Here is a 9348-nt window from a genome sequence, read left to right on the forward strand (position 1 = left end):
TGTGCATGTGATTTTGCACAAGATTTTAGTGAACAGTGAGAGAGATGACATACCTCATTCATACTAAGGCTACCTAAACATAACCCAAACACAGAATATGCCAGCAAATACCTGAGTAGGAGGTGATTCTTGAAAATAGATGCAAAAATTTTAATTAAAATATTGTGAAACTTAATCTAGTAACACATAAGTAGGATACATGTATTATGACCTACTTGGGTTTCTCCAAGAACACTAAGTTCTTTAAGAAAAATCTATGCAAATCACCATATGACTGTTTTATTTTTGCAATCAATGAAAACATTTTATAATTCAAGCTCTATAGAAAGGAAGACATAAAGAAACTAAGTAAAGAATTTGAAATAATACTGGAGAAAAATTCCTTTCCTGGACAAGCATGGTGGTGGATGCCTATAAACCAGCACCCCAGGAGGCTCTGGTAGGAGGATCACAAGTTCAAGGCCAGGCTGGCCAACTTAGTGAGACCCTGTCTCAAAAACTAAAATGGCCTGCAAAAGTAGCTCAGTGTAGAATATCCCTATATTTGATGCCCAGACCACAAATAAAGTAAAAATAAATCTTCTCTCAGGTACTAGTTACAGTGGTAGAGAGGTGACTAACAGCAAGCTTGATGACTTTATATGAGGATTCTGTAAAATTAGGTGTTCTGTAAGAAACTATAAGAGTTTTCCTGTAGAAACAGGTAGTAGTAGAATTGCTAGGTCTCTGCAACTTCAATAAACATTGCAAGGACCTGTCAAAATTGATAGTGCAAAGAACACAATTTCCCTGTTGGAGCATTGCTATTTCCCCACCTCTTCTCTATCTTATTATCAGAAGGAAGTTATTATAAAATGAAGATTTAATGCTACATATTAAATACATATGAAACATGCTTCATTTTGCTATTTAATTAGTATTTCATCATTTCACAATCAAATTGATATGAGACACATGACAGAGCATATCAGATTCTTCACAATGCTTACAAGAGGTGGGCAATGTACAATGACCACAAGTGCAAACTTTCTGCACAAATTGTATTGTTGCTTAAATGATCATAACTGGTGCACTCTGTTCTGTAATTAAATGCTGTCAGAGCAAAATGGAAAGAGCTACCCATGAGTGCTCTAGCCTTGGCCTACCTGCACACAAAACACCCCAGGGGTCAAGCAGGAATTCAGGAAGTGTTGTCCCATCTTCCAGTGGCACTGTGGGAATGACACCACCTAGTGGTTGAAGGGACATGGCCTTCAGAGCTTTGTGTCAGGACCTGTCCCAGAGAAAGGAGAAAACTCTCTGGAATACTTCAAAGTGTTCTATCTCTTCAGCTCAAACTTCATGAAAATGAATCTAAAGTTGGAGGTTCCAAAATACCCCCACCTGGAAGTTTTATCTCAAAAACTCAGGCCAATGATTTCCCAATGAGTACCTGGGCATCCTCAGATATTGTTGACCCACATCCCCAGGTGACTGTCAAAATGCTGTGGATTCCCAAACAGGGACTCTCAGCCCAATGAAATACCCTCCTGGGGTTCTTGAGATGGCCTTAGCTGGAGTTGTAGTTTCACTGGAATCCCGGGCTTCAGTGGTGAAACTCAGGTAGCCCTGTGCCTTTTAGGCTAATGGAGGTGTCATTCTAAACAATGGTCACAGAAAGATTCTCCCAAGAATTTTAAATGGAAATAGAGTGACCATGCAATAGGCATATCCACTAGGAGCACAGTTGGAGAATTTATGATTGGGGAACATTTTTAAAGACAAAAATATAAAGAATGACAATAGATATTTCAAAATAGTAAGTCTTACCAAAAATGGTCAATAACAAGGGAGATACCAGACCAAAGAAAACAGATAGTTCCTGGGCAGACATCACTGCTGAAGTCTTTTCTTAGAAGTCTGAATTCTAGCAGAATCTTCTGGCTTCTTGTCAGGCAATCCTGGGAGAGATGACTTCCTTTGTAATGTCCTCACTTCTTTTTCTGTTAGAATTCCACACAAATCCATTTTGACATGATGATACTGACAACTTTCACAGTCCAGGCTTCCTGGCAGGCAATGCTATGTCTGAAGTTGCTGTTCTGGTCCAAGGAAAAGAGTAGCAGCCTGAGGACCCCTCCATATGAAGGTGAATTAGGGTACCTTCTCACAAAAGGGAAGATAATGTCTGAGGCAGGGCTGTGGAACAAGTGTCTATCTGAAGCACACATTGGTTTGAATGTGTTAACTTTTGTTATTTGGGAGTTATCTTGCTGTCTTACTTCTTGGAGTTTTGGTACTGCCTGCATCAGTCCAACTTTCTCCAGGGCACTAGAAGATGCACAGTCAGGGATCTACCACTCATACACCTCTGCAGACAACCCCTCCCACATTTTCTGGGTTGGAAACCTGGGCTGCTCTGGAGCACCTTGCTGTCCATCTTGTCCAAGAGACTTTTGCAGAAAACTGACCACCATTTGTGGAGGAGATGTACACTGCCTCTGACAGCTCAGGGTATCTCTATTGCTTTCACAACCTGCATCCTGCTATTGTAGGAGGGAAGGCACCTACTGCTTTAAGTCCCACTGCATCTGGGACACTAGAAATGGTTCCTGAAATAGCTTCTCTTGGTGATTCTGGGGCTGTGGCAACTGGTGAAGAGAATACCCCCAGTTGTTCTGCTGCTGTCCTTCATCCAGCAATACTGACAAGGGAGATCCTGCTCCTCCTGCTGCTGCATCTCTCCCTGCAATCTACCAACATAGGGCAAAAGTAAGGGCCTGCTATACTGGCTTTCCTGTTTCCAATTGGCCCTCTAAAAACAATGCTGAAATGAAGCAGGATGAAATTAGATGGGTGGACTGAAGCTAGAAGTTCCATCATTTCTGACCTTGACACTCTAAATAATAGCTTGGTTCCATTACAATTCCTGGGAACATAGTATACATGACCCATCCTCTTCACTGGCAAGTCCCCATGTCTCCTTAGAAAAGTAGCCAGCTTTTCCCAGTGGAGCCTACTGGAGTCAGAGGGCTGTGCACTGGTGCTCTTGTGAGGTTCCATCTGGGCATCCTGGTGGCCTAAAAATGAATGAACTTCAACAGTAGACTTCTGCTGTGTCCTAGGAGAAAACATTTTTTCTGTCTAGTTCATCATCTGTCTCTTTTGTTTTGAAACCAGTTTGAAAAAGACAAGGAAAATATTTTTAATCAAATATACTTTGGTTAAGCTTGTTTTTAGCAATATCACTAACTTGTCTCTTGACCTTGAGTAGACAAAAAAGAAAAAAAAAAAAACAACCCTTTCCATATTACTGAGGTTATGAAGGATGCACTTTTACAAACTCCGAACTGTATGCAGGGTCTCAGCCCACCTTCTGTCCCTGTAAACACAGGCTTTTCAAAGTCTCCCAGACCCTAACTTCAACCTCTCTATTTAGACTGAACAGACTCCCAGCTGGCCCTACACACATTCCCATAATATCTATATTTTTCTTAAGCTCCCCATCAAGGTACATTCATGATTCAATGTACTGTAGAAATACCCTAAAATATATTGCATTTAAAAGCCACACTCAAAAAAAGCAAGAGTTTATCATAACTCCATGGTGCATTTTACACGTGATCCTAATGAGTGCACTGAACACATCTAGTCTTCATTTTTTTTTCTCCTGCATAAATTAAGGCTAATTCAATGCCAGCTATAGTCCCTAGGCTTTGAGAATTGTGTATGGAAATGACAGAATGCTTCCCAAACTATGTGAACTGAATTAGCTAGGGTTGTAGAGGTGTACAGGCAAGAGTGTCGGGAAGTCTTTTGATATTGGATCACTTTTGGAACACATCTCCAAGTTCAACATGGTTTTAGGTTAATAGCTAGAAGGATCTTTGAATCACTCTTTGGATGGTTAAAATTTTAACTATATGTAAGAAAACTGGCATCTCTAAATATGCTCTCATTTTCTATTCAAACATAAGTATATACAGAACAATGAGGTATGAGAGTTCATAATTTGTCATCACTTACAGAGTCAGTTAGCAGGTAGGTTACAAAAAGATGAATACCAAAGGCAGGTGCCACTTTCTCACATCCAGACCTTCCAGGATCCTCCCCGACCATGCTGGCTTCCTGATCTCATGGGCCTTCTCTAAGCACATGCACATTGTTGAATATGGATTTTTCCCGATCATTATCTTCTTCAGATATTTGAATTATTTCTATGACATCATTGCAGGACCTTTGAATCATTTCCAGTTCATGAAACTTTTATAACATCATAACTTCATTGCTTACATACTATTTGCTATTCTTTTTTCTAATGCTGTTCTGATATTGCCTTTCTTATTTCCTCTCAGAAAATGTCCTCCTAATGTGAAGCAACCAATGTATTCAATGACCCATGGGTAACGAGAGCACAGAAACATTTTTAAGTGTGTATTAGGGCAATCCTATTGGAGTAAAATTTTAGGCAGCTTTAACAATAATTTACAACAGTGTTCATATCAGAAATTCCCACAACAAATTATTGGCTCATGCAACAAAAGGCTACAAAGTACCTAATGCTGTGAGGTGCCACCTGTGAGACACAATTGAGCCACATCCTTTGTCCTATAAACCATCCTCCTTTTAGAGGTTTTATTAGCATATGAAAATTAATGTATCTAAAGTAAAATTCCAAATATTTTAAAAACTGATCAGACCAAAATCTCAGAGCTATCCTTAATTCCTCTCACTGAATATGCAACATCTCAGTCAACTCTCATTTCCACCTTCAAAATATTCAATTTTCCTACTTCTGTATAATTCCACAACTAGCACCCTCATCAAAAGCATCACTGTTCCTATCCTGGATAATGCAAGAGCACTTTCATTGGTCTGTGCTTCCAAACATGCTTCACAATTAGTATTCCATAGAGCTCATAGAATACATTCACACCTACATTGAAATACATACTTGACAATATCACCACTGTCCTGTGTGAAGAAATGGCATGAAACTTTTTCAAGTCCTTCATATTTCCTGTATCATTGACCAAAAACTATGTTCATGCAATTTTTGGACCTTAGACTTATGTTTATGACACACATGTGGCAAGGCATTTGGTTGGTCAGCTTCTCCCTGATTATAAATCAGGGTAGGGATTCTGTTCAAGTGATCCATTAAGTATCTCCAATTCATCTTTCATACATTTGTGCCTTGGTTTTTCTTTCCCTCTTTCCTCTTTGTTTCTATAACTTCCTTATGATGATCTTCAACTGAAAATGCTGAAAAATGTAGAAACAGAAAAGAATTGAGGAATACTAGCAGCATTCAGAGAAAGAAAAGATTATTTGTTGACTAAGATTTTTGAAGGTGGAGCTCTGGGTAACACCTATATCATAAAAAAAATCCAATAATTGATTCAAGGCCTATGTTTGAATATATGAGCATAACATGAGATTATGACCTCCAGGGTAGGAAAGGATTTAGTGTAACAAAATTTCAAAACTATAAAGAGACTACTGAAAAATTCTGAGCCATAATAGTAATTGAGGAAGTACAAATAAACCATTTCACATCAATCTCATATCCAGCAATTTAAATGGTTGTGGTAGATAAGGAGAGGAATAAAATTAAATGAAAGAGGGGGTAAGCATTGGGATGGTACAAGTACTGGTTATTAGGATCACTTTGGTGTTTTGCTCTATACTATGAAGTTCAAGTGAGCTTACCCTTTAACACAGCAATCAAATAAAGGATACTTGAAGTTTTTGGAGCAGTTTGCAGGACTCTTTCCTAACCCCTCTCCAATATGATGGCATTCTTAAAATTCTGTCTAAGAAAGGCAAGGGTTTGTTTGTTGGTTGTGAGGATTGAAGCCAGGCCTCAGGCATGCTAGGCAAACACTCTACCACTGAGTTACACTAAAGATAGAAAAATCAAAAAGGCTGGGGAGGTAGCTGAGTGGTAGAGTAGCCCTGTGTTCAAACCCCAGCACAAAAAAAAAAAAAAAAAAAAAAAAAAGAAAAGAAAAGAAAATAAGAACCTAAAATGGGGGATAGAATTGTAAAGAAATAGAGATTTTTATGACAAAGAAGTTGTTAGTATTAACAAGTAACAAAATGTAATTTTGATTTTATTCTCTGTAAAATAAACAGGTACAAAATTAGCACAAAAGGAAATGAGAAGGGAGTTAAAACGTCACTACCATGAAGAAAACCCAAGTCAAAGTAGACAGAACAAAGGATGTAGACACACACACATAAGCACACTCTCAAGGGGAAGAACTACCAAAGGAAAATTGGCAGGAGTGACCCTCCTCTCTCCTCCTCCCTTTCTCTCTCCCTCCCACTGGCTTGGTGTTTTGCTATTTTGCAGAAGTGTGGGGGTTGAACCAGCAGCTCTCCCACTGGATCTACCACAGAGCTTCATCCCAGTCCTGTTTTATTTTTCATTTTGGACAAGGTCCTACAAAGTTGCCCCAAACATGAGATCCTCCTGACTCAGGCTCCAGAATTCACTCAATGACAGATATGCACCACCATGCCCCACAACTAATATACTATTAATTGTACAAAACAATGGCATTCTGGAATACAAGCTCATTAAGGTATAAAAATAGTTTCCATTGATACACCCTTCCTGTTTCTGTCCTTTCATCCTCTTTTGGTGATCTAATCCACTTGTGAGACATCAATTTTTCCATAGAAATAAAAAAATGTAACATTCACAAAGTGTGCTGGAGAAACTCAATTTCCATGCGCAAAGGATCAAGATGGATCCTTCAAATATAGGCAAAAATTAACTCAAAGTGGTAAAAATAAAGATAGAAAAATGTATAAACCTGCTGCCAGAAAACTTAGGGGGAGAGTTTTATGACATTAAATTTGGCAATGACTTCTTAGGTTGCCAAGTACACAAACAAAAATAATTAGACTACATCTAAATAAAGAAGTGTGCATCAAAGCACAAAATGAAAATGAAAGGAGAATCAAAGGAATAGAAGGATCCCAGGGAAAATCAAGTCTGATAAAGTCTTACATTAAGACGTAAGGAACTACAACTCATACCCAAATGTATTTAGAGTGGGCAAAGGATTTGAATAGATTTTTCTAGAAAGAAGATAATCAAAAGTCATTAAGCATGTAAAAAAGTGGTCAATATCACAAATAATCAATGAAACCCAAATCAAATCCACACTCATTAGATGGGCTACTATGCAAACATCAAGTAACCAATACTAAACAAAGGCAGATAAGCAGCAGAGCAATTGGAGTCCCTGCTACCCTATTGTCAGGAAGGCAAAGGATGCAGCAACTACAGAAAAACAATATATCAGTTTCTCCAAAAATAATGAAAAATAAGTATATTATCCAGGAATTTCACTTGTGTGAAGAACCTAGAATAGTCAAATTTAGGGAGACAAAATGTACAATGATAGACCTCAGGGGTTGAGGAGGGGACCATGGGGAGTTCTGGTACAATGGTTACAAATGATCAGTTGTATAAGATGAAAAGAGCTTTGTGGACAGTTGGTGGTAATGGTTACAGGACAAAGTAATATAGGTGATGTCACTGAACTGCACATTTAAAAATGGTGGTGAGGATAAATTTTACATGTGTTATCAAAAAATATCAATTCAAGGAAATTGTCCCCAAAGAGAAAACCTAATCTATACACTTTAGACAAACACAGTTCACTTTTATAGTAAAGCCACTTCAGGGGCAACTGACCTCCTCCACAAAACAGATTTAATTCACTCTGAGAGTGGTGACCCCATGACCTTAAAAGCTACACCTCATACACTGTCCCATTAGGTGTTAATATTTTCACACAGGAAATTCAGGGGGTTCAATGTTGACTCCTTCCCAGTGGGAATGAGCACAGAGCTATTTTACTCTCAGTCAAGCACCAAATTACAATGTTTTGGTCAAGGATGGATTGCATAGAAAAGGCTGATACCACAGGTGATATCATTGAGTGACTAGTGACATCAGAGTTATCTAGGTTGATGTAAGTGCACTCTACGATGGCCACACAGCAAGAATCACCTAATACATTTCTCAGAACCAGTTCCCATGATTAAACAATGTTTGATTGGAATCATTCTTGGTGATTTCACATGTTTCTAATATGAAAATACAATTCTCCCTAAAATAAGGCACAGTGAGTTCTGTCTTAGAGAGCAAGGGACAAATTCCTTTATGAAAAAATTGTAAACTGGTGTAAGGTAAAAATTTACTCTTTCCATTTACCCTTCCCCTTCCCCTTCCTCTTCCCCTGCAGTTAAGTTAAATGACCACTGGGACCTGGGAAGTGACCTTTGATGTGTCTGGCATCCCCACCCAAGGATCTCTGAGGTTCAGCAAACCCCAAGCAACAGCTCATGCAGCAATGGCTGAATCCCCAGACTGACTGCTCCCTCCACCTCCCTCCCCACCCTACAGAAAGAGAACCTCCACACCCTCCCAGTCAACTTTGGCTGAATGGCTGCTGGTATGTGACCTGTAACCAACCCTAAACCTGGGCTAGGTTTTCATGGCCTATGCTACATGGACAGTGCAAGGATTTGTATGAAGTTCTTTACTGGTGCAGAAGGAATTCTTTTTCTGACCTCCTCCCCTAATCCTTTGTACCTTCTCCCCACTCCCTCCTTCCCAAAACCCCACAGACCTCCAGATCAAGACCCCTTTGCCATTTTGTTGCTGCATTCAACACTAGTTTTAAATTCTCCAGAGAGGTAAACTGTCCAACTGTCCATCTGGTCTCTAGCAGATAGGCACCCTGCCTGAGACCCATGCCTTTTGGCCCATGGGACCCCAGAGGATTCCCCACCAATGGCATTGGGGTGAAAATTTCATCTATCTTGTCTCTAGCAGATAGGTACCTTACCATGTGGCCCCACCTTTGGGTTCATGGGACCCAGGATCCCTCCACTATTGAAATTGGGGTATTCCCCCAGTTCTTGTGACACTGTCCAATTTGGTGTTGGAACGAATCCAGGGGACACTTTGGTTTTATTATGACACTTGACACTTGCTTTTTCTTAAATTTCTTATTTTTCAAACTCATGAATTAAAAATTTAAAAAATGGATTCAAGCACCCTTAATTCACATGGTTTAAAAGGGTCAGGTTATATTGGTATACAGATGACCATGTGAAGGTATAAATCCATTATTTCTAGGTTTTGCTTTAACAAGGAAGAGGTGAATTCTGTCCAAAACCCTTGTGGAATTCCTTCATTCTTACAGTTAATAAGTAAATTAGATTTGCCAGATATGGGATCAATCTTCATAAATGTGGTTTTTAGAAACAATTAATTTACAAATTTAAAATGCTAACAAATATCACACAGTACTCTTAACTTCTTCAATTCTATGGCATGAT

This window comes from Sciurus vulgaris (genome assembly GCF_902686455.1).
Source record: "Sciurus vulgaris genome assembly, chromosome: 4".
NCBI classification, from domain to species: Eukaryota; Metazoa; Chordata; class Mammalia; order Rodentia; family Sciuridae; genus Sciurus; species Sciurus vulgaris.